The 27,499-nt window shown below is 39.9% G+C and overlaps 1 protein-coding gene and 1 pseudogene across 5 annotated transcripts in view; both read right to left on the bottom strand.

Annotated features, from left to right (window-relative positions):
• TMEM117 (transmembrane protein 117) overlaps nt 1–27,499 on the bottom strand; it is a 512,620-nt gene that overhangs the window by 310,535 nt on the left and 174,586 nt on the right. The gene's annotated exons all lie outside the window — the stretch shown is intronic.
• On the bottom strand, nt 17,141–18,499 carry LOC136393915 (septin-10 pseudogene; annotated as a pseudogene).

The following is a 27,499-nucleotide window of genomic DNA, read 5'->3' as shown; positions in this document are numbered from 1 at the left end:
AAAATTAATAAAAAAAATAAAATTTAAAAAAAGATGAAGGGAAGGTTTAACAGCAGAATCCTCGAGGCTACAGAGCTCAGATTACACTTGCTTCATACCCACAATGCAGTTAACTGCAATAATTATATGTACATTAAAGAAACCAGTTTCCTCTCTAAGAAGGAACACTTCCAGAATGAATGTTATCTATGTGGGTATTTTTTTTAATCACCATGACAACTTTTTTTCTTTCAGTATATGAATTTGTTAACAGTTTAATACGTTAAAGTATGATGAAAATAAGATGTAGTGTTTCGTTCATTTTTAAAGTGATACTGCAGGAAAATACAAAAACCTGAGGAAACAATTACATTTGTATTCACAGCAGAGAAAAACCGATCCAGGTAATATCACCTATCAATGCCGTCCTGGGTAACACCTGGTGAAATACCGTAGCTCTCCACTGTGATAACGGAAGATCGCATTCAGCCAGAAAGTATAGGCTTCAGATTTTGTCATACTGATTTGACTATCTCTTGTTGAATAAGTGAGCTTTCACTTGTGACTAGAGGCTGCTGAGATTCTAAGCAAATATATTATTTTGAGTAAGTTAAATTGCCTAGTATCTGATGTCAATAACAAGTATGATGATTATTCCAGAAAATAGCATCTTTATTTCCTACATCTCTATGTTGTTGGTTTTCTCCAAATTTAATATTGAATAATAAATAATGAAACACAGCTGCTCCCAAATGGCTTCTCATCAACATAATTGGAATGAAAGAAATGTTTCAGTAACAGTTTACTATTGTATAGAATAACCTTGGTAAAATAAAATTGGAAAACGGGAGCAATCCTGACACTGTGAACTGAAGCCTGAATAGGCATTAGGGAGACCAGATCCAGTCACCGTTCCTTAAAACACAGACACCGTTTAATACAAAACCAGTCAGCTTCATACAGGCTTTGTTATGCAATTTGGTCCTGACATATATTTTGTGTTTCTATTTCTAGATAAGGACACTGAGGAACAGAGAGGTACATGGTTTTCCCCACCATCACGTATCTCATCGAGGGCAGAATTAGGGCCAAAACCTGGATTTTGAGATATTCAAACAGTGTTGTTTGGGTTGGCTCAATAATTTCAGTTGCAAGTGGCATATTTTTTAGAGCAGTTTTCTAATCTATCAACTGGCCGTATGTTTCTTTCTTATCATCTTATCCGAAACAATCATAGCAGTGATATTTTTATGGCCATTTTCTCTCAGGACCCCTGTGACATGATTTCACTCTATGCTGAAGGGGGAAAACTTTTCCTCTCTTTAGAGCTCTATCGTATCCACTTGCAGTTTTGATATTTCCTGTACTCTCCCCACAGCACTTTTCCCCAGTCTGTCTCCATCTTGCTTATTTATATGGTATTGGCCTCCGAAGTTCCTTTAGAGTAGGACATAAATCTGTTTTATTTAAGTGTGACTGCCCAGAATTTAGGAGGATCACAACTGGCACATAGTAGGTGACCAAGAAACGTTTTGTTGAATGAATGAATAATTCAGAAGACACTCTCAACAACATGAAAATTTAGCTGTACAGCTTACTTTTCTAATGCAAGCTAGAGTTCAGAAAACAGTCATCTTAGATTAAACTCTCCAATGTAAAATATAACTTTTTAAGCTATGTTAATGAAGGACAGCTATCATTTAAAGTAATTTCCTTCAAAAAAAAAATCGCAGACACAAATAGGGTTGAGCTTTCGGGCTTTCTCCCAGAGTCAAGGGTAAGTCCCGGACAGCCGATCTGCTCTGATCTGAGCTGCAGCTTCCACTTCTCCACCCTGCGAATTGGTGCCCGCTCACATCTGCTCTGCACGGCGGCCTGTGCCAGCCTTACGTGGAACCCAAGTCTTACTTCACACTTGGCTCATTATGCCTTCACATGTCTTAAATGAGGCTGCTATTTCTCAATTCTTGAAATGATGTTGCAGGCTACATTTTATATCTCCACATTCTGAAGGAAATTCACCCCTAGCAAAAATACAGTGTGTCCATAACGTCATGGTGCACTTTTGACCGGTCACAGGAAAGCAACAAAAGACAACAGAAATGTGAAATCTGCACCAAATAAAAGGAAAACCCTCCCAGTTTCTGTAGTATGATGTGGCAGCATGTGTGCATGCACAGATGATGATGTAACACCGTGTATACAGCGGAGCAGCCCACAGCCATGCCAGTCGAGATGTGGGCGGTACAGAGGAAAGTTCAGTGTGTTCTGTGGCTCACTAAATTCAAATCCGTGACCAAAGTGCAACGTGAATATCGGCGCGTTTATAATGAAGCACCACCACATAGGAATAACATTACTCGGTGGGATAAGCAGTTGAAGGAAACCAGCAGTTTGGTGGAGAAACTCCGTTCTGGTACTGGTAGGCCATCAGTCAGTGGCGAGTCTGTAGAGGCTATATGGGATAGCTACCTAAGGAGCCCTAAAAAATCTGTGTGTGAGCCTACATCGAACTGCTCTGAATAGGTATGAAACTGGGAGAGTTTTCCTTTTATTTGGTGCAGATTTCACATTTCTATCGTCTTTTGTTGCTTTCCTGTGACCGGTCAAAAGTGCACCATCACTTTACGGACACACTGTATGTGGTTTGCTTTTTCTCATTGATTCCTGGATAAAAGAATTTAGAAAGACAATATGTGTTGAGCACAGATTCAAAAGCCAGACTGCCTGGGTTTAATTCAAGGATCAAGCACAACTATGAAAATGGGCAAGTTACAAAGCTCTCTATGCCTCAGTTTCTTTATCTGTAAAATTGGGATAGTAATATAGCCTGTCTATAAAGGTATTGTATCACATATAGATGTTACATATCATATACCTGTGCATAGATAGATAGATAGATTTAAAATACACAAATATACACCACTTAGCACAGCATTTGGCACCTAATGTTATTTGTGCTTATTGTTAACAGGCTGAATGGAAAACCCATTGTTCATTTTCCTCCCTATGTTACCCACTTTTCCACAGATGCTCTTTAAGTATAATTTATGTTAAAATACAAAAAAGAAAGTCAAGCTCAAGTCCCAGCCATCTGCTAAAGTTGCCACACATTTTTTCAAAGCTCTATTCTAACACCCACAACTGCTATTAACATTATAAAATTCCTTCCAACTCTCTGTTTGAGTAAGTATGAGACTCTAAAACACTTAACCTCTAGAAAAGAGATTAAAATAAGCTATAATGTTCATTCAGCTGATGAGAAAGTCTTTGGAGCATCTTTCTCAACATGGCATATACAACTGCTTTGAAAAGAGAGGTTTGAAAAAGGGAGGCAATCTCCCCATTCACTGACCCGTGAAAGAAAATTACTGGGACATTAGAAAAATCAATTTGTCAATTTATTTTTAAAATGCTTACCAATGTATATACAGACATATAATTCCACTTCACACTTTTTAACCTAAAATCATGACTGTTGTGAATTTAGATAAAAGAATCATATTATGATTTTGTTTCAAAAAAAACACCCTGAAACCTGGAAATAAGCTTAAAGTATAATAAACTTATATCATTATGATTTTGCTATAAACAAATAATACGTTGCTCTAGGCTTTTAATAATTGAATTACGTAATATATTTAAGACATGGAAAATAATTATAACATATTAAGTGAAAGAACAGGAACAGAGGTACAGTAGGATAAAACTCTTGCCTAAAGAGGAAGTGTGTGTTTCTTATTTAAAGGACATTTATATCACACTCAGTACGTTTCAGAAACTGTTTTGAGCACTTTACAAGTATTGACTAATTTAATATTTATATTAACTCTATCAGAAAGTGGCTATTATTACTGTCACCACTTTACAAACGCGGAAACCCGAGGCACAGGGAGGGAAGCAAACCTGCCTGGCGTCGTGGCGCCGGTCGGCGCTCAGGCCGGGATTTGAACTCTAGGGTCCTGGGTTCCAAGCCCATGCTCTGGTTCGCTAGTGTTTTCTTTCCTAAGGTTAATTTTTGAGTATCCATAGTTTTAAAGTCTTCTCTGCTGATTTGGTATTATTTTGGTTACAATGAGAGTGATTTTAGGTGTGTGGTAGGGGACGTACATGAAGAATAACAGCATGACCATGGCTGGATAACTGGTCCCCAAAGCTAAATGCTTATGCTTCACCAACGTGTATATTCATTTTCAAGAAAAATATCCTAAATAAAAATAATCAGTAGAAATAGACAAAAATTTTACTTACTACAAAGTTTTGTCTAATTTAAATGTTCTGTCTCTACTTTACTTTAAGAGAATGTTCCCTGCTAACTATACAGAGTTTTTTAAAATAGAAATAAAATTTGTTTGCATCACAGATTTATACTTTCCTCATTCTAAGCTGTTTTCTATGTTATCAGTTTGGATTTGAATCACCCAACTGTCTACTTATTACAAATAAATAGAGTAACATGCATGTAGCTCTCTGATAAAGGTCCGAGTAGGGTTAGCGACTTATGGCCATGGCTTGTCCGCATATTATGCTGGTATTTGGAGCATGGACATTCTTTTTTCTTTTTTTGGGTGGGAGGGGGTTGAATAGGGTAAGTCTATGCCAACAATCCCATTGCCAGCTATAAAAAATATATATCATTCATTTTACAACCTAACTCATAAGCCTAAAAGCTAAAGAAAAATTGTGCTCAAATGACAAGGTACTTCTAATATTTAAAATATATTTTGCATAGAATTCCAAAGTTTTCTAATTTTATTTATAAACATATTTTTTGAAATACGCCATATGTTTTTTAAGATAACCTTTCCATGCAGCTTTCACAATTATATTATAACCAACACTTTGACACAGTTTAGTTGAATTTTAAACCTGATTGTTCATATATTTGGGGACATTTGTAAGAAAATCGATTTCCAGGTTATGAAAAAGAGCAGGTCTTTCAAGAAATCTCAATTTGATCCCAAGGTGTTTTTCTAATTCAAAGCATTTTAGTTCCTTAATACATTTTAGAAAATTTACAAATTACTAGATATCTTATTCCTTCCCAATCCTCAAATAAGATTTATAAGCATACAGATTCTTTCTGCATACAAACCTTTCAAAATAGAAAAAGGTCTTTCTCAATATATATCATCGCTTTCAAGGTTTTGGTACCCAGGGATCTCCATTCAAAGTAGTTCACCAAAGGCAAGACCTTCATGGTGTTTACAGCAGACATTAAAAAATGTGTCACTAGTTATCAGGGAGGCAATTTTTCAACAAGGTCTTTGATCTGCATCGTTTCCTTGTTCTTACAATTACCTAACTTGGTACATTCCAAGAATATTTAAAGTTACCCCACCCAAATTTAAAGGCCCTTCTTGCTCTACATAAATGAACATTTATGTCAAAATACCTCTGTTGCACTTTCACTGGGTCACAGGACGTTAAGTGGGATTCTTCCTGTCTCACTTTTTAGCCGTGACCCTTAGACAATACGTACCAATTACGCCCAAGGTCCACGGTGCTGGTATTATAAAAAATGTATATTTGGTCTTTGTCCCAGTTTTAAGCAGAGCTTCAAAAAAACCCTTGGAATTTCCTAAGTGATAGGAGTGCCTTTCGTTTTTCATACAAGCCCCTTTGAACCCTACCAGAGTGTACAGTAGTAAAGTGTCTCACAAGGAAGGTGAGGGAGCAGCTAGATGGCTTCTGGTGGAAGAGACTGATTGCCCCAAAACTCAACCACATGATTAGAGAATTGGAACCACAGCCCAGCCCTCCAAACTTGAGGGAGGGGAAGGGAACTAGCAATTAAGTTCAATGATGTGGCCATTGAGTTCATCAATCATGTCAATGTAATAAAACCCGGATAATACCTCTCAGCAGGGAGGCTGGAAAGTCTTCCTGGTTGGTGAGCATACTGACGTGTTGGGTCAGTGGCATGCCCAGAGTGGGCTCTGCACCCACGACCCCTCCAGACCTTGCGCCCTAAGTATAACTCTATCTGGCTGTCCATTTGTAACTTATAATAAAAGTCACTGTAAGTATAGTGCTTTCCTGAGTTCTGTGTCATTCTAATAAATTTCTGAACCTGAAGAGGCATTGTGGAAAACCCCAAATTTGTAGCCAAGTTGGACAGAAGTGCAGGCAGCATGGGGAGCCAGGACTTGTGGCTGGCATGGGACAGAGCAGTCACATGGGACTGAGACCTTGGAACTCAAGCAGTTCGTTTCAGAACTGAACTGATTTGCAGGTCACCCAGCTGGTGTCAGAGAACACTAAACAGACTTACAAAGCAACCCTGACCTGATCACCCACCTCTGAGGTCAGAGAGACTGAGAGGAGAGGTTTTGGGGGGCAGCGAGTGATGTCCTTGAATCTTTTTTTTTTTTTTTTTGTATTTTTCTGAAGCTGGAAACAGGGAGAGACAGTCAGACAGACTCCCGCATGCGCCTGACCGGGATCCACCCGGCACGCCCACCAGGGGCGAAGCTCTGCCCACCAGGAGGCGATGCTCTGCCCCTCTGGGGCATCGCTCTGCCGCGACCAGAGCCACTCTAGCGCCTGGGGCAGAGGCCAAGGAGCCATCCCCAGCGCCTGGGCCATCTTTGCTCCAATGGAGCCTTGGCTGCGGAAGGGGAAGAGAGAGACAGAGAAGAAGGAGGGGGGGTGGAGAAGCAAATGGGCGCTTCTCCTATGTGCCCTGGCCGGGAATCGAACCCGGGTCCCACGCACGCCAGGCTGACGCTCTACCGCTGAGCCAACTGGCCAGGGCCAGTCCTTGAATCTTAAGCCCAGGGAAAGCGCTATCAGAGATGCCTACGTGTCCCCCAGAACTAGGTGATACATTAGGCTGTATTTGATCTATACCTGAGAAATCAGAAGAGGAGGAGACTCTAGCTGGCTTCCTAATTTGACAGCCTTACCAAGGGTGGTCCCTGTACAGGGGACAGGCCACAATCACAGAATGTGTTGAGCCAAAAGGTATGGTTTCCCCTGGGTCAGATGTAGCTCACATGTGAGAAGGCTACAAGGAGTTGTCTTAGATTCTGCCCAAGAGAAGCTTTGGTGTGGGTGGGGACACCAGCAGTGACTAGGGAGTGAGGGTAGAACTATAAACAACCAGAAGAATTTTTTTTGTCCACATCACGGGAGCTGCAGGGGAGGAATGCTCAGCAGCACCGCAGGAGGGTGTCCAAGAAGCCCACAAAAAGCCCCACAACTGTCTGCAGAGTCCCAGCATGATCAGTACAGTTACAACCAATGATGATGTTTCCTGCCCCCTTCCTCCCTCCTTTGCTGGAGGAGTCAGAAGGAGCCTAGAAAACTGGGGAAATAAGTCAGAGTCCTAGGTCCTAGGTGGTCAAGTAAAGAGGCAAACGACCTCGTGCCAAAGCCGACCAGGAGGCAAGGGGCTTTAACTCAGTGCTGAAGGGCATTGGATTAGGACCCTGAACTGAACTGAAGCTGCTTCAAGGAGAATGAGAAGTAACCAGATGAATTTATTTTTACCTAAAAGATCCCAGAAATGCCTGACCTGTGGTGGCGCAGTGGATAAAGTGTCAACCTGAAATGCTGAGGTCGCTGGTTCGAAACCCTGGGCTTGCTTAGTCAAGGCACATATGGGAGTTGATGCTTCCTGCTCCTCCCCTCCTCCCTCCCCCCCCACTCTAAAAATAAATGAATGAAATATTTTTAAAAATATAAATTAAAAAAAAAATGCGCCCTGGCCGGTTGGCTTAGCGGTAGAGCATCGGCCTAGCGTGCAGAGGACCCGGGTTCGATTCCCGGCCAGGGCACACAGGAGAAGCGCCCATTTGCTTCTTCACCCCTCTGCCGTGCTTTCCTCTCTGTCTCTCTCTTCCCCTCCCGCAGCCAAGGCTCCATTGGAGCAAAGATGGCCCGGGCGCTGGGGATGGCTCTGTGGCCTCTGCCTCAGGCGCTAGAGTGGCTCTGGTCACAACATGGCGACGCCCAGGATGGGCAGAGCATCGCCCCCTGGTGGGCAGAGCGTCGCCCCATGGTGGGCGTGCTGGGTGGATCCCAGTCGGGCGCATGCGGGAGTCTGTCTGACTGTCTCTCCCTGTTTCCAGCTTCAGAAAAAATGAAGAAAAAAAAAATGCTAGAATCATCATTAGGCCTCACAGAACTGTTGCTAAAAATAGCTAGAATACTTTGAAGAAATTGTTCACTGAGGTATCTTCCTAGAACTTTACCATCATTGCCAATATTTATTGAGTTGTAGTATGTGCTACACATATTTAAACTATGGAACTATGAACTATAGGTACTGCTATTACCACCTTTGTGTTTGATAAGGATATTGAAACTTAAACGAAATAATTTACCAATACTGCCATCGACTTAAGGGTAGAGCTGGTATCTGAACCCAGATAGATCTCTTGACAGCAGTGACAGTGAGTCCCTTTAAATTAATATATCGTGCTGGTTTGCCAACTGAATTTAAGTTTTTAAAAACACACTGATCTAATGAATGATGATGAAGTCTACATGACTCTTTTCACAGTGACTGCCGTATACTCAAGTTCATTGGTTTATACAGTAATAAATAGGGTACATGTGCGACATGGTCACTCAGACACTAATGCCTTCACAGTGTCCCCACCTTGGCCGCATCACTGCACTCATTCACACAGGTGTGTTAGGATACTAATTTCAGCACCCTAATTTTTTATCAAGAGACTATTGTTTCCAACATCAAACAACTCAATCATAGTAAGTCTAAATAGAAGTCTCTGAAAGGTTACCTGATCTACCACTTGAAAGGAGGGGAAATATTTAGTGAAGGTATACATAATACACAATTGTCCTCTCACAACATTAGTCCTGCCAGAGATTTGTTTTACAGTAATTTTTAATTATATACCTCTAGGTCTCAAGTATATTTTATTATTCATTTATTCTTGAGAAATGAAAGGCAGTCTGACATTTCTAGCATATACACATAGCACAGCTTTGGCTCCTGTTGTTCATTAGAACAGATGTGGATATCATCTATCATCATCATCACCATCATCATTAGTGCCCTCCCACCAGCATCAAATTGCCATGAGTACTGCGAATTGGGAGAGGGTTTGCAACACCTCTGGCATTGCACAGGATTGATCATATTTTGAGACTACAGGTCCCCTCAGGACATCAAGGGCATTGGTGTATATGCCCATGTCCATTCCCTTCACCATCTCTGTGATGCCACCCTGAACTGTATACACAGTCTGTGACACGCTCAGGAATCCTTCAAAATGAATGACTCCACAGTCTATAACACATAAGGGGATTATCATTGTTGTCTACAATTATCTCAAGTCCCAAGGTTCATAATAAATGAAGCATCAGAAATAATGAAATAATAAATTTTCATTTAGAAAAAGTTGCAATCTAAATATCTTTAGTATGTGCCATCACTCTCAGTCCTCAACTTCCTAGGACAAGGGTGATACTGCCCTTGAATGTCCTCAGGGCTGTCAGTAAGATTAAATCTTCAGGCTTTACTGATGTAAATTCTTAACTCAAGGGAATATAAGACATTCATTGTGAAACCAGAATTGACAGATGAAAATGGTTTAAGAAATTACTCTTTAGAACTAGATTAGTAATAGATCTCTTACCACTCTGAAAGTTCCTTGTGATCATGTACCTAACAAGCAGAATGCCTTAAATGTGCTTGTTCATTAACATAAGATTTTTAAAAAGATTTTTAAAGGAGAGACAGAAACGCATTCAGAAAGACACAGACAGACACAGAGACAAAGAACAGAGAGAGAACATCAGAAAAGAGATTCATGAACCTATCAACACCGCCGTACCCAGCAGCTGTTACACTGAGAGTCTGAACTGCCTTAAAGCTCTGCCTGGGAGAAGCCCCACTCTTTGGCCTATTGTCTCCCGCAAGGTTTTTGCTGGCACCAATTTAAATCAGTTATAATTCCTTTTGGAAGTGTGTAATGTTACACCTTAGTTAAAACAGACACACATCTCTAAATTTTGAATAAAAATCAAATCAAAGCCTATAAGTAAAAAAGTGGAATAACCCTCTTATGACTTCACTGTGGTACTCACATTGCATGTAAGGCATTATATTATTTCTCTTAACTCTCTTTTATCTTTAAGACTATATCTTTTTAAAATTTTTGTAATTAATTTTAATGGGGCGACATTGATAAATCAGGGTACATATGTTCAGAGAAAACAACTCTAGGTTATTTTGACATTTGATTATGCTGTAATTATTTATTTATTTATTTATTTATTTATTTATTTATTTATTTATTTATTTTAGTGAGAAAGGAAGGGAGAAAGAGACGAGAACATCAATCTTTTCCTGTATGTGCCCTGACCGGGGATCAAACCAGCTACATCTCTGTTTAGGGATGATGCTCTAGGCTATCCAGCCAGGGCAAGAGTTTTATATCTTGATCAATTTTTCTACATTAAAAACATTTCCAAAGCCCTGGCCAGATAGCTCGGTTAGTTGGAGCATCATCCTGGAGCATGCAGGATGCCAGTTCAATTCCCTGGTCAGCGCACATACAGGACAGCTTGATGTTCCTCTCTTTCTCTCCCGGCCGACACCTGAAATACCTGTGATAGGAGTAGGGTGTTTCATTTCTACATATTTAAATATATATTTTGTTTTTAAGTACTTAAAATTATATATGCTCTATTTAGAAACTCTTATGTTTACAGTGTTAATAAAAGGAAAGTGTGATTCCTTGAAGGCAGTTAGCAAAGAAAATAACACTGGTAAAGTAGAGGTTTAGAGGAGAGGGCTTAAGAACTGTATCAAGTAGTAAAATCAGAAAGAAATTACAAGTTAAAACAATATTTCAACCATCTATATTTAAGACTCAGTATTTGGTACTGTAACATATTCAAAATAAGTGCCGTCCAGCTCTTCTCTCTAAGCAATTTGAAATCAAGTAGAGAAAACTGAAAATAGACAAGTTAATATAATGTATGGGGTATTCAAGAGATTCAGAGAGCAGAAATGACCTCCAGTTGGTGAGATCCAGGCCAAATTCTACAATGCGTGTGAGACCTGTTCAGGTTATGTGTTAAGGTTCAAGGGAAGTGGAATAATATTATGGGGTGGGCAAAAGTAGGTACACAGTTGTGAGTATGTGAAACAGTACTTGTATTATTCTTGGATTATTATTTATTAATTATTGTATTATTTATTTGTATTGCAACTGTAGACCTACTTTTTCCCACCTCTACATAGAAGTGCTATGATCACAGGTGCACTAGTTTAGTTGGAGCTAGTTTTAAGAGAAGGCGGGCTCCAGGGGTGACCATAAAGAAAGGTGTCTACCTGGGAATTTAATGGTAATGGTGATGACAGTGAGAAGGACAGTGACAATGATAACACATTCCATCATCCAACACACTCTTGCTGTTGAGATCAGCACTATGATTTAATGATCAAAAAGACTTACCATCTGTTCTCAAGGAGCTCATAATTTAGGGAGGACATAGACCTAACTGAACAGTCCTCCTGATGATTTACAGGTAAGACCCTGCTCAGTCCTGCAGATGATACAAGTCTGCTGCACTGCACAACTACAAAAACCTCCATCCACACTGTCTGCTAGTCAAGGGGAAAGAACTTGACCTACTTGGGGAAGTCAGAAATGCTTCATTGAAGCTATTGGTTGAACTGAGATCTAAAGAAAGGTTAAGAGTTCAGTAAGTGAAGTGGGGGATAGGAGGGAGGGTGTTCTGTGCAGAGGAAACTGTATGTGCCCAGAGCCTGTGATGGGGGCAATAGGACACATTTAAGGAATGAAAAGAATGGCAATTTGCTTAGAGCTCAGAGGCCAGTGAGAGCTTAGAGTGAGATGAGGCTTTAGAGGCAGGTAGGGGCCAAACTAGGAGGGCTTGTAGGTAATTAACATGTTGGTCTTTATTCTGCCATCAAAGAGAATCTATCTGATTTTTAAACTATGGTCAGATTTTGTGTTACCAGAAATCATGTTGGTATGGATGTGAAGAAGAGATTGGAAGGGAATAAAAATGGGAGTGAGAAAAAATTGTTAGGTGACTACTCAAGGAGAGAGATGATGGGAACTATGGTGATAACACAGAAAACTAAAATGTATTGCACTCTAACTGTGTAGCAGACACTATGCTGAGTGTTTTATATGCATTATCGATAACTTGCCTGGAAAATTGTGGTGCTCTATCAAAGTAAGTTCACATTTTCACTTTGCCTCCAGTCCCACTGCATTAAGCAAGTGCAATGACGTTCTAAGATGTTAGCCAAGATATTAGAAGCCACTAGATGCCTAAAAGGCAAAACCATAGACTGAGACTTGATCTTATGACATTTCCTTACAAATGACTCTTATACTTCCCATCTCTCTGATGCCAGCTATGGGCAGATGTCAGTGCTTTGTAGCACAGATACAGCAAATCAGGAAGTCCAGATGCTTGCAAGCTTCAAAGAAGCAAAGATGCCAGGAATTTGTAGAATTAATTCCCTACAGATACCTAACTACAAATGAATCCTCAAATTTCAATTATCAGGTACTTGAAACCCCAAAGTTTTAAGTAACTTTAAAAGGTAAGAATAGTAACAAATCAGATGATAGTTGTACTCACTACTTTTTATTTTATTGTCATTTGTGTATTTAATATTTACTAAAGTGACTACCATGTGCCAGACACTTCACTCGACATTGAAGATACAGTAGTGAAGAAAACATGAAAATTCCTGCCCACATGAAACTCACTTAATGGGGAGGAGAGGCAGACTATGAAAAAGATATATAGTTTAAAAATATAGTAAATTACATGAAACAAATATAGAAAATAGTATATGTCTTATAGTTTATACTATATTTATACTATGGTATAAATAATATAGTTTGTATCTTAAATATCTAATATTGATAAAGTATTTGATGTCATAAATGAACATAATCACCCCTGCCTCAAGATTTCTGTTCATTTTTGTTTTATACATTTTAAATTTATGAAATTTAAAAAATTTTTATAACCATAATTTGCACAGAAATTTCAGATGGTGGAAGTATAATGAAAACTGATGAATGTGTTTGCCAGTCCTCTGTATCTATTAGCTTCATCCTAATTACTTAGATCTTTTTCTTTCTAACTATGTATTCTGTGATTATGACTGGCTTTCTTTTAAGTTGGAAACCTTAAGCCATATGTATTTCATTCTTTGCTTTAGCAGAGATGTTGTATTCTTTACTTATATTTTCTTTATTCATACATTTTTTTTCTTTTTTCTCTCTTTTGAAAAAGATTACTGATTTTTAGAGAGAAATGAATGGGGGGAGGGAGAAACAATTTGTAAGTGGAACAATTTGTTGTTCCACTTATTTATGCATTCATTGATTGATTCTTGTATGTGGTTGTATGTGCCCTGACTGGGGATTGAACCCACAACCTTGGTGAATCAGGATGATGCACTAACCAACTGAGCAACCTGGCCAAGGCCTAGAAGCCATTTTAGACATGAGTCGAGGTAAAAGCCATTCTATGGCATGGCTTCAGAGCCAAGGTGAGGTACGCATCTTACTCCCCTCCACCCAGTGGAGGGCTGCCTTGATCCACATTCTAAAATCCCGTTGCCCCTATCCTGCTCAACTCAGTTCAGGGAAGGAATGGGGAATGGGGGTGCAACTTCAAGCAGAGACCTTTGGCATAACCCCACTGGAGCCTCCCAGGAGGGGTTCTGGCAGTGCGGGTGCAGGGCTAGGGAGAGGCGTGAAGCTTCCTCCCCTCTGCAGGCTAGTGCCCCTCCCACGGCCTTGGTCTGTTTTTTAAGTCCCAGTTCTGCAGAGGAACATGGGTGAAATGGATAAATTTCTAGAAACATACAATCTTCTAAAACTAAATGAGGAAGAATCAGAAAATCTGAATAAACCAATTACAAGTAATGAAAGTAAAACAATAAAAAAAGAAAAATCTCCCAGCAAACAAAATACCTGGTTCTAATGGTTTCACAAGTGAATTTTACCAAATATTTGAAGAAATAATACCTATCCTCAAACTGTTCTAAAAAATTCAGGAGGAAGGAAGATTTCCAAGCTCATTTAACAAGGCCAGCATTAACCTAATTACAAAACCAGATAAAGATACTACAAACAAAGAAAATTGTAGGCCAATATTTTTGATGAACATAGATGCTAAAATCTTCAACAAAATATTAGCAAACCATATCCAGCAATACATTTTTTTTTTTTTTTTGCATTTTTCCGAAGCTGGAAACGGGGAGGCAGTCAGACAGACTCCCGCATGCGCCTGACCGGGATCCACCCAGCATGCCCACCAGGGGGCGATGTTCTGCCCATCTGGGGCGTTGCTCTGTTGCGTCCAGAGCCATTCTAGCACCTGAGGCAGAGGCCACAGAGCCATCCCCAGCGCCTGGGCCATCTTTGCTCCAATGGAGCCTCGCTGCGGGAGGGGAAGAGAGAGACAGAGAGGAAGGAGAGAGGGAGGGGTGGAGAAGCAAATGGGCGCCTCTTCTTTGTGCCCTGGCCGGGAATCGAACCCTGGCCGGGAATCGACTCCTGCACGCCAGGCCGACGCTCTACCGCTGAGCCAACCGGCCAGGGCCCAGCAATACAATTTAAAAAGTCATAACCACGATCAAGTGCAATGTATTTTAGGAATGCAATGTTTGTACAATATTTGCAAATCATAAAAATGATACATCACATAAACAAAATGAAGGATAAAAATTACAGTCATATCAATAGATGCAGAAAAAGCATTTGATAAAATCCAGCATTTATGATAAAAGCTCTCATCAAAGTGGAGATAGAGGGATCATAACTCTTATAAAGACCATATAAGAGAAACCTACAACAAACATCATACTCAATGGGCAAAACACTAAAAGTGTTTCCCTTAAGATCAGGAACAAAACAGCGATGTCCACTTTCACCACTCTTATTCAACATAGTAGTGGAAGTTCTAGCCACAAATCAGACCAAAAGAAGAAATAAAAAACATCCAAACTGAAAAGGAGGAAGTAAAACTATTATTTACAGATGACATGATATATAGAAAACCCTAAAGACTCCACCAAAAATCTAACAGAGCTAGCAAATGAATTAGAATTTGGCAAAGTAGCAGAACACAAAATTAATATTTAGGAATTGGTAGCATTTTTATACACAATAAACTGTCAGAGAGAGAAGTTAAGAAAACAATCTCACTATTTCAACAACAACAAAAAAAAGGTACCTAGGAATAACTTTAACCAAGGAGGTAAAAAATCTTTACTTGGAAAATTATAGGGTACTGAAGAAAAAAAAACTGAATGGCACAAATTGAAGAAGGTACAAATAAGTAGAAACATATACTACATTTATGGGTAGGAAGAATTAATATCATTTAAGTATCCATACTATCCAAAGCAATGTATAGATTCAACTCAATTTACCAATGGCATATTTCACAGATCTAGAACAATTACTCCAAAACATTATATAGAAACACAAATGACCCTGAATAGCCTCAGCAATCTTGAGAAAGAACAAAATTGGAGGTATCACACTACTTAATATCAAACTATATGACAAGGCCATAGTAATCAAAATAGCATGTTATTGCATTAAGACCAGGCATCCAAATCAATGGAACAAAATAGAAAGCCCAGAAATAAACCCATACTTTTATGGTCAATTAAAATTTGACAAAAGAGGCAAGAACATACAACAGGATAAAGATAGTTTCTTCACTAAATGGTGCTGGGAAAATTGGACAGATACATGCAAATAAATGAAACTAGACCACCAACTTAAACCATACACAAGAATAAACTCAAAATGGATTATAGACTTAAATGTAAGTGCATAACCATAAAAATCCTAGAAGGAAACATAGGCAGTAAAATCTCAGACATTTCTTCTAGCAATATTCTTACAGATATATCTCCTCAGCAAGGGAAACAAAGGAAAGTATAAACAAATGGGACTATATCAAACTAGAAAGGTTTTTTGTGCTAGAAAATGAAAGGTTTTATTTGCAACTTACACAACTTTGTAAAAAAAACAAACAAAAAACACAGTTCAGAGTCTAACATAGGCTGTTAAACATTTTGTTGTCTGAAAAATACTTGTAATATACCTGTTTAAAAAAATTCAAACATAAAATTAATGAACTTTGATAAAATGTTTCTTAAGATGACAGTTTATAAAAAGTTAATGTAATTTAAACACATATTAGTAAAAATGCAGATATATTTTGTCAAGAGTAAAATATCAGTTTTATTTAGGCTAAGTACAAAAAATAAAACAGATTATATACCTACAACCATTAAAATATTAATTGTTCTGAGAATACTAAGGCACTGAATTCAATGATCCCTTTTGAGATGAATTATTTAAATTTTATATCTTTAATATTCAGATGTTCATAGCTATTTTAAAAAATATTTTTAGTAAGATAAGCCAATCTTATTATTTCTGTAAGACAGGGTTCTAAGCAACAGGTATGTAACACATCCTAATACAAATATTGTGATAACATCTGTGTTTAAAACTACTTGTCACTAGAATAGAGTCTGTACACCTGGGTGCTTTTACTTTTAAGCATACTTTGTTCCATCAGAATACTACATATCAACCACAAGAAGGCATGCGGAAGCATGGAAGGCCGCCGTGTCATACAAAACTTGATATGGACACCTAGGATCACATTACCAACTGGATATCAAAAATTAAAAAGTTCTAGAAAATTATTGAGAGGTCAGAGTTTCAGGTACATAATACATTTTAAAACATGTTCCCCAAATTTCACCCTTCGTATGTTCAAAAAGGGCTCATCTTAGAGTATAAATGCAATCAGCGAGGGGAATGTGGATATGCAGTGTGTTTCCTGTGGTGCAAACGCTGCCCTGTGGTGTGTGTGACGCTCTGCAGGGATGGGAAGTGAGCAGCAGGGGCAATGGGCTAGACCCGTGACAACCCGCACAGGAGCAGCAGTGGGGTGGAAGTGCTTACCTCTGGCTTAAGCTTTGACCTTACACTTAAAAGTGGTTTCCAGAGACCGCAGTAACTGTAGTCACTGACCACATACAGAATAAGGGCTAGAGCAAATAAAAACAGCAAGAAAATCACAGCAGACTTCTAGCATTTTAATAACTTTTGCTTTTGATGACCTTCTGTGATCTGGACCCTTTGTTTTAGATACAATTGGGGAGCTTACAGTCCTTGTCCTTCTTCAGGTTGCTGCCCACTGCCATAAAGGTCTGATTCTGGTAGATCTCGGAGGTGGCTTTATCTTTAGAGAAAGACATAATTTCTTCTTCCAAAAGCCTTCTCTTGTCTTCAAGCTTCATTCTCTCTTCATTGTGAACCCTCTGGAGGTGCTCAAACTTGGCCTGTATCTCCCTCTCTGCTTCCTGGAACATGGCTTCCTTCTCCTTCACCCGCTGCACAAACATCTGCTTCATTTTCTCTTCTTTCCTCTGGCATTCCTCGTAGAATTCGTGTCTTTTGGCTTCATAGGTCTCTTGAAGGCTGAGTGGCTGGCACTCAGGGCCCAGGTCTGTGAAGCCCATCTCCTGCAGCCTGCAGCGCCGGTACAGCTCGTAGTGCCTGCAGTGCGTCTGCTCCCGCAGGTCCTCCATGTTGGTGCAGATGAGCATCTCCCTCAGCTTGACGACGTCACAGTGGCTTTCATTTTCCACTTCTACAACACCCCACGCGTACTGGCGCCCTTTGACCATCTTATTTCCAACCTTCACCTCTTCCCTACTTCCTACAACAGCAAAGGGCAGGTGTTCATTCATTGAAGCATTGATCTTAGCCACAGTGTCATCCTCTGTTGGGAACTGGTATATCTGGACGCCACTGTTGACCAGCTCACTCATGATCTTGATCTTAAACTTCTGCAGTTCAGTTTTAGAAATTGTATCTGCTTTGGCGATCACTGGTATAATGTTCACCTTGCTGTCCAGGCTCTTCATGGTCAGGAGGTCAAGCGTCTTCAGCGAGTGGCCTGTCGGGGAGATGAAGTAGAGGCATGCGTGGATGCGGGAGTCCTGGTAGTTGAAGAGGCAGCGCTTAATTTTCAGTTCTTCTTGGAGAAAAGCCTCAAACTGAGCGTCTATGTAGTCAACAATCGGCTGGTAGCTCTCTTCATTGTTTATTTGGTCACCAAATCCCACTGTATTCACAATAGTCAACTTCAATTGAACATTACTTTCTTGGAGTTCATAAGTCTGAGCTGCAAGTCTAACATTTGGGTAAAAATGTGGAGATTGACAGTCTTCAAAATTAGTATTAAACAATGTATCAATCAGCGTTGATTTTCCAATTCCAGTTTCCCCAACACAGAGGATGTTAAAGCAGAAGCCTTGCTGGATGAATCTGTTGACCAGCTGATCAGGCAAACTGTCAAATCCAATGTGGCCAGATGTCCTTAAAGAACGAACATTTTCTCTTTTACTCTGTTCATCATCAGGTACTTGGGAGGACAGACAGAATTCTGTTGCCACGTGAGACTGAAAGAGCAGGTGCTGCGCCTCCTCCGAGGTCATAGCTCCGGACAGCAGCGGGCGGAAGCTAGCAGAGCGGGAACTCAGCCCAGCCCCCCCCCCCAGCAAGCGGCCAGTCAGAGCCGTTGGGAGGGGAAGGGGCAAGGGGGGAGCACGAAGGAGTGAAGGGCAGTGGCGGCTGGGGAAGTACCAGGGGGAGAAGGGTGGGGGGGGCCGGGGGTGGAGGGTGAGGGCAGCGGTTGGGGAAGCAAGAGGGGGTGAGGGGCGGGGGTGAGGGGCAGCAGCTCCGGAAGCACACGGGGGGGGGGGTGAGGGACAGGGAGGAGGGGGGAAGACAGGGGGTGAGGGGCGGGGGCGAGGCGCAGCGGCCCCTCAATACAAATGAGCAAACCTAAAAAACACCTGTTCGCCTGACCTGTGGTGGCGCAGTGGATAAAGCGTCGACCTGGAAATGCTGAGGTCGCCGGTTAGAAACCCTGGGCTTGCCTGGTCAAGGCACATATGGGAGTTGATGCTTCCAGCTCCTCCCCCCTTCTCTCTCTCTGTCTCTCTCTCCTCTCTCTCCCTCTCTCTCCTCTCTTAAAAAGAAAAAAAAAAAAGAAAGAAAGAAAAAAAAAAGAAAAAAACACCTGTTTACCCAACAATCCTCTGGGAGGGGAAGGGAGGGTGGGGGGTGGAGAGTGGAGGTGAGGGTGGGGGGAAGCAGCTCGAGAAGCACGTGGGGGGCAAAGAGGGGGGGCAGGAGAAAAAAAAGAAAAGAATTCTTCTCACAACTAGGTTCATTGATTTCTAAATAGGTTGAATAGCCTGCTGCCCACCAACCCTTCTTCTGGACCCCAACCAACTTGGCTTGGCCACCCCAGACCGCCATGCAAGCCTTTGCTTTTAACACTGTCTGGGAAGAACTGCCAGGTACACTGACCTGCTGAGTTCACGGAGTGTTCAGAGAGGTAGTGCTGCTTCCCCGTCAAATGGTTTGCCCATTGTTTGAAAACGAAGACTCTCCAGCCTGTGTTTCTGAACCTTGTGTGTCTGCAAAACTTCTGTTTTATGTGAGGCTGAAACATCATAATCCTTTTAAGTACCTCTCTATTCTAGTGGCTTCTGCACTTGAGTTTGCAAATTGACAGTCTCCCTTTATACCTCTCCCATCTTTTGTTTCCCCCATTTTCTACAGCGAATTTTCTTCTTTCTATAGCTACTTTTGGCTCCTTTCATAAGGCCAATTTGTTAACTGAAGTACTTAGTTGTTGACAGTTTGCAATAATAAATGATTAAAATACAGTTTCTGACCATTTCATTGTATATGTGCATCAAGCTGAGAACACATGTGTTCCTTAGTATTATATATTGTAATAGCTTTATTGAGTTAAAATTGACATTCAATAAACTGTACATATTTAAAGTGTAAAATTTGATGTTTTGATGTGTGTTACACATCTGTGGAACCCTCACCACGGTCCGATAGTGAACATAGCTGCCCCCTGGGTTTCCCCAGCGCTCCTTTGGAACCCCCTTCTTCAGGGATCTACCGATTTGCTTTCTGTCACGATGATACTTGGCATTTCTTGGAATTTTATGTAAATTGAATCATAGAGTGTGCACTGTATTGTTTCTCTGTTATATATTTGGAATGTTTCCACTTTGATTTTTGTTATTTGTTGACAGGGCATCCAGGCTAGAGAGGCAGGTGCTGATAGACAACATACTATGGCTCAGTTTGTGGTTCTGCCAACTGTGAACAAGATGACATCCATTCTGAATTTTCAAGTGTGCAACTCTTAAAATTTCCGTGATCAGAATGTTACATTATTTTATAGCTTAAGTTTGGAGTCCATCCTGAAAATTACCTGTGTACAATGATATAGTAACATGCCTTTCGCCGCCACCACAGTTTTTTTTTCTTTTTTTGCTCAATCCCTTTACCTTTACCCAGCTCCCCAACCCCACTTCCCTCTTGCAGCTGTCAGTCTACTCTATGTATCTGTGCTCCTGTTTCTATTTTGTTAGGTAGGTTGCACATATAAGTGAGATCATGTGGTATGTCTTTCTCTGACTGGTTTATTTCACTTAGCATAATATTCTTCATGACCACCCATGCTGTCACAAAAATACAAGCGTCCGTCCTTTTTTTTTTTTAACAGCTGAGTAGTAATCCATTCTGTAAATGTCCCACAGCTTTTTTATCCACTCATCTGTTGGGCACTAGGGCTACTGCCAGATCTTGGCTATTGTAAATAATGCTGCATGAACATAGGGGGCAGACATTCTTTCAATTTAGTGTTTTGGGTTTCTTCGGATATATTCCCAGAAGTGGATTCACTGGGTCAAAAAACAGTTTCATTTTTAATTTTTTGAGGACACTCCATACTGTTTTCCACAGTGGCTGCACCCATCTGCATTCCTACCAACAGTGCACAAGGGTTCCCTTTTCTCCATATTCTTGCCAGCACTTGTCATTTTTTTATTTATTAATGATAGCCATTCTGATGGGTGTGAGGTAATATCTCATTGTGGTTTTAATTTGTATCTCTTATAATTAGTGATGTTGAGCATCTTTTCATATCTCTATTGGCCATCTGTATATCCTCCTGGGAGAAATGTCTGTTCAGATCCTTTGCCCAAAATGACTTCCAGTACTATGTTGAATAAGAGTGGTAAAAGGAAATACCCGTTTTGTTATTGATCTTAAGGGGATTGCTTTTCATTTTTGCCTAAAAGTACGACCCTTGCTGTTGGTTTGTTATATGTGGGCTTTATTATGTTGAGTTATGATCCCTCTAGCCCATTTGATGAGAACTTTTATCATAAATGAGTGCTGGATTTTAGCAAATGCTTTTTCTGCATCCATTGATATGATCATGTGATTTTTACCCTTCATTTTGTTTATGTGGTGTATCACATTTATTGATTTGCAAATATTATAGCACCCTTGCATTTCTAAAATAAGCCTCACTTGATCATGGTGTGTGATCTTTTAAATGTACTGCTGGATCCAGTTTGTTAATATTTTGTTGAAGATTTTAGATTCTCCAGGGATGTTGGTTTAAAATTTTCTTTCATTTTAGTGTCTTTATCTGGTTTTGGAAGTAGGATAATTCTAGTCATGTAAAATGAGCTGGGAAATCTTCCCTCCTCTTGAATAGTTTTAGGAGAATAAGCATTAGTTCTTTGAATGTTTGGTAAAATTCTCCTGTGAAGCCATCCAGTCTAGGACTTTGGCTTGCTGGAAGTTTTTTAAATTATTGTTTCACTTTCATTAGTTGTAATTGTTCTATTCAGATTTTCTGATTCTTCCTGATCCAGTTCTGAAAGATTGTATATTTCTAGAAATTCGTCCATTTTTCCCATGTTGTCCAGCTGGTTGGCATGTAGTTGTTCATAATATTTTCTTACAATCCTTTGTAGAGTGTTTCTATGGGGTCAGTTGTTACTTCTCCACCTTCACTTCTGATTTTATTTATTTGGGTCTTAGAGAAGACCCAAATGATGTCTGGTTAAAGGTTTGTCCATTTTATTTAGCTTCTCAAAGAACCAGGTTTTGTTTTCACTGATATTTTGTATCTTTTTTTTATTATTGTTTTTCATCTCTATGTTGTTTAATTCCACTCTGATTTTGTATGTGTGTGTGTGACAGCAAGAGAGAGAGAGACAAAGAGAGGGACAAATAGGGACAGAGAAATAGGAAGATGAAAAGCATAAATTCTTCCTTGTGGCTCCTTAGTCTCTTTAGTTGTTCATTGATTGCTTTCTCATATATGCCTTGATTCGGGGGCTGCAGCAAAGCAAGTGAACTCTTGCTCAAGCTAGCGACCTTGAGCTTCAAACTAGCAACCTTTGGGCTCAAGCCAGCGACCATGGGCTGATGTCTATGATCCCATGCTCAGGCTAGTGACCCCGTGATCAAGCTGGTGAGCTTGTGCTCAAGCTGAGTGAGCCCTCACTCAAGCCAATGACCTCAGGTTTTCAAACCTGGATTGTTTGCATCCCAGTCCAACGCTCTATCCACTGCACTACTACCTGGTCAGGCCACTCTGATCTTTATTATTTACTTCCTTCTACTTACTCTGGGCTTTGTTTGCTATTCTTTTTCTGGTTATTTTGGGTGTATAATTAGATTGTTCTTTGAGATTTGTTTTGTTTTGTTTTGTTTCTTGAGGTAAACTTGTAATACTATGAACTTCCCTCTGAAGACTGCTTTCACTGTGTCTCATAGATTTGGGGTTATTGTGTATTCATTTTCATTTGTTTCCAGTGAACTTTTGATTTCTTCCTTGATCTCATTATTAACCCATTCATTGTTTAATAACATGTTATGTAGCCTCCATGTGTTTCATTCACTCAGCTGACTGTGATAAGTTCAACATCAAATGCAGCAAAAGTGTTAGAACTCAGAGAACTGGAATGGCTTCCTGCAGAAAGAAGATCTGGGAAGAACCTTGCATACGATTTTGATGAGCCAGGGGGAGGGAATGTATGCTCAAGAACAAAGGGGCCTTACAAGCAAAAGCAGGGAGGCTGGAGAGCCCGTTGGCATGGAGGGAATGGAAGGACCCTACGAGTCCTGGAGCACGGGATCTGTGGAGGGGAAACCGTGGGAGATGAGGCTGGATGGCCTAGTCCAGCTTCTTGAGACATTTACTTATGTGAAGGGTGCGTGTGAACTAACTATGCTTCTAACCCATCCTGGTTCTATTGATAAACTCCATACCCTATGTGTAAATCTTTTTAAATTCTAAAAGTAAAGTCTATTTAACTTAACAAGATTTACAAAATGAGATCTGTAAAATAAAATAATATGCTTCCTCTAGTTGTAGTTTTTTATTAGATGTCAGACATCCTTGATGTAATTCACTGTTTGAAAATTAAAACTAGAAGATTCCTTGTTTGCTTGTTTTTTTATCCACCTCTGTACTTGAGTGATATTTTTGCGGTCTGAATATAAAATGTGAAGACTATACATATGTGAATCTTGAGAAAGGAATATATGAGTAATGCTTTGATCATTTGAGGGCACTTTTATTCTTGAGGATTATTCCCTTCCAACATTTCATACTAGTCACGTTTCAGAATTATTTTTCACGTAAATGCAGAATTACTGCCCAAAGTCCCAACTGAGTATCGCCTACTCCTAAATATCTTGCTTCTGTCATATGCTCTTATTTCTCATAACATCTGTAGCTGACTCATATGATATTTGTACTTCATTTTACCATCTCAACACATATACAATACACGTCTGTCTGTGCACTAAAAACATTGAAAAAAGAATCCTTTTGATCCTCAGAGTAACCTTATAAAGGAAGTGCTATTGTTACCCTTATCTGATAATAATAAAGAACATGAGGTTCAAAAGTGGCAGTTACAAAATAGTCACAAAGACGTCAAGTACAGCATAGGGAATCTAGGCAATAATACTGTGATAATATGGTTGGTGTCAGATGGGTACTAGTCTTATCGGAGGGTCACCTTGAAAGTTATATAAATGTCCCACCATTATGCTGTGTACCTGAAATTAATATAATATGGAATGTCAACTGTAGTTTTAAATTTTTTTTTATTTAAATTTAAGGCTTTTAAATATGGTTCAGAGAAATTCCCCTAGATCACATCACTGGTAAAGCCAGGACTTGAAGATGAAATCCTCCCTCTTAATTACACTGTGCTTTAGGGTTTACCAACTGAGTCCTTTATTTGAATTTATTAGGGTGATATTAGTTAACATCATCACTCAGGCTCCGAACTCCACAACACATCTCTGCACACGGCACTGTGTTCACCCCCCCCCCCCAAGTCAAGTCTCCATCCATCACTATTTATCCCCCCGTGCCCTCCTCCACCCCACCCCCTGGCAATCACCACACCGTTGTTCATGTCCATAACATTTCTTATACCCTATATTATAGTGAGATCAATAAAAAGAATTACAAGTAGCACCATCCTTATTTTATACCTCTGAAATTGAACTTCATAGAGGCTAAGTGACCTGTCCATGGTCACACAGTATTAAATAAATAAGAATCAAACTCAAGACCTCTGACTTTAATGCATTTGCTGTTTCATGATATCATACTACCTTTTATATTCACATAAAAAGAACAACAAAAACCTATTTCACACCACAAATAAACAACCATCGTTAATACATCATTTATAGATTCATTCTCTTCGTGCCTGGTCAGAAGCAAACATATCGGCTTATTATTTTTTAAGATATACTCATAGATACATATTAGACACATGTGTTAAGTTCAGGAATCTGGCAGCTAATCAAGGAAGAGGCAGTAATACACAACGAGCTCTAGTAGGTGGCACTAAGAACTGAGTAAGAGGGGAAGCTCCTCCCCACACAGACATTCTAGATAAGGTGGGCACCACTCAGAAGAACAGAGCAGGGAATTTTCTGGGGCCAGAAGAGAAACAGAAAGAGGGCTTATGTGTCTAGCTGATGTCACTCAGTATGAAGAAACAGAGAGCTCAATATCAAGAGACAGGCAGGAGTCTTTCACAGCTAAAGTCTGTCTTATCTATGGTCAGTTGGTGTTGGGTGCAGTTTTAAGGAGTGTATAAAGTAGGCAGGCTCCAAATGGCTGAAAAAATATGCTAATTTGGGCTACATTTAAAGCAACTGAACATGCAAAAATTTGAATTTGATGCCAGCTAACTATCCTAGCTAGCTCTGAAAAAGTGAACCAGAAAGGGGTCATGTCAGGCTAATACACATTCGCCATCTTTGGCCCATTGACATGACAATATACAAATCTCCAATCTAAAGATGGTATGCCAGTTAAATTGTGCAAAGGGAAAGAATAACAGTTAAATGCATGAGTTTTCCTCCTGTTCCTATTTTTAACAAACAAGCTGATAAATTCTACCTTTATTTCAGGCAAGTAGAAAGAAATAAACACCTGGTTTTTACAAGTCTTGTAGTTTCTATCACCAAACTCAGCTAGCATTAGAAATAAAGGCATGCCCTAATTGTTTAACAAACTGATGTGTAAACTGAAGAACAATTTTGGGTTTTGTAATTTCTATGTGCTGTGGCTTCCATTCTGTTTTCGGTACCCTCCCAATGGAGGAGAGATTGAGTTGAGTTCTAGCCGCTAGCTGATCTTGGCAAACTGTCAACTCCTTAAAATATTTATAACATACCCTGACTATTGAGAATGCCAAAAATGTTTGTAAAAACTCCTTAGTCTCAGGTTTAAATCAGCATTTGTAGCCTTGGGGTATGCCCAGGGTTTTAAGCATATTTGCTTAAATATTCACATAATACTTGAGGGCTGAAGGCACAAAGGATGTTCGGCCAGTTCTCTTGATATTGGGAGTAAATGATGTCTCAGCATCACAAAGATACTTGGCAGCCAGTGATAGACCAGAGGTCAGGAGTCTTGAGTTCAAGATGTGTTCTTGAGTTCTATGCCATGCTACCACTGTATAAATCCTCCAGAGTTGATCATTGACCATGAGGAAAATATATAGAAAGTGGATGGTATAAGGTATGACATGCATGTGTACTTTTAGAAAGCAGATTATTTTTTATTTTAAGTGAAAGGAAATGAAACAGGGAGACAGACTCTGGCATGCACCCCCACCAGATCCACTTGGCAAGCCCCCTACGGGGCAATGCTCTCCAAGTTATTTTTAGCATCTTAAGTGGAGGCCAAGGAGCTATCCTCAGTGCCTGGGACCAACTCACTGACACCAATCCAGCCATGGTTGCAAGGGGAAAGAGAGAGGGAGAGAGAGAGAAGGAGAGGGGGAATCGAACCCCAGACATCCACACTACAGGCCAACACTCTACCACTGAGCCAACCTTCCAGGGCCAGAATGCAGATTCTTATCAGATTGGGCTCCATGTAATACAGAAGATATAAAATAACTCTGAGTAAACAGTGACTCATGGATCACAACATCTGAAGACTGCTATATAGAACCTTACTATTTTCACAGAAAGAGTTAAGCTATTTGTTTCTCTTATCAAAGACCTGATCATTAGATTGACCACAAGACCTAGAATTCCTCAATCTTCTCTAAAAAAAAAGAGAAATTTTTAATTTACTTTTAATATGTATAGTTAATAATTGGAAATGTCTAAGGAAATGCCATTACTGATGAAAAGATTCCCTATGGTCCAGACAGATAGCGGGAGAAAGAATTTCTATTTGCTGAGTATTATCACCAACCAGAGTCTATCACACTGTGTCAACAACCAAAACCTTCATTCTGTTCACAGAGGCTTTTTACTGAAGTTGGGGATTAGCATACATGGAATGAGAAAAATCAGGGAAGTTTAAGGGGATTCACTATTCATGTTCAAGAGCGGCTGTACTGAAATACTGACAAAATTTTAGAGAGGTGTAGTTTCATCTTGTGATGATGAGGAATGTAAAGGAAAGACTTTTCACATGTTTATGCAACACACCATGCATCATCTTGCAGGTTCATAATCTATACCTAATTACTCTGACTGATGAACCTGCCATTTTAAAGAAATAAAAATTATCCAGAAATTGTTTATGAAAAAAAAAAGATAAAAAACTTGAAATAATGACATAATAAACTTAAATTTCTTTGTCTAAAATACCTTTATCCAGAAGAAGAAGGAACAGGAGGAAAAAGATGAGAAGGAGGAAGAATGGGCGGAGGAGGTGAAGGAGAATGAAAGTGTAATGAAGAGAACCCCAGACCAGATGGCAAAAGATCCGAGTCCAGATCCTAATTCCAGTGCTTACTCACTGTCCAAACTTAAATGAGCCAATACCTCTCGGAGCCTCAGTTTCGAGCACTGCCTCTCCGGAATCTTCTAGGTGAGCATGCTTGGGAAATATAATGGATCTCAGGCAGAGGGAACTGCCTGTACCCAGTCATTCCAGAAGGTGTAAGTACTGTACAGATTAGCCTGAGATGATCTTTGCCTCAGGCTTTTACATGTTTCACAGTCTGGGGAAATAATGAGTCTGATCACACAGGTGAGCTTGCCTCAAATGCATTCAAAACATGGCTGCGCTCCTTCCTAAAGCCCCACCTCCAAACAACAAT

Source organism: Saccopteryx leptura, chromosome 2 (assembly GCF_036850995.1).
Source record: "Saccopteryx leptura isolate mSacLep1 chromosome 2, mSacLep1_pri_phased_curated, whole genome shotgun sequence".
NCBI classification, from domain to species: domain Eukaryota; kingdom Metazoa; phylum Chordata; class Mammalia; order Chiroptera; family Emballonuridae; genus Saccopteryx; species Saccopteryx leptura.
This window is presented reverse-complemented; position numbering and strand designations above follow the sequence as displayed.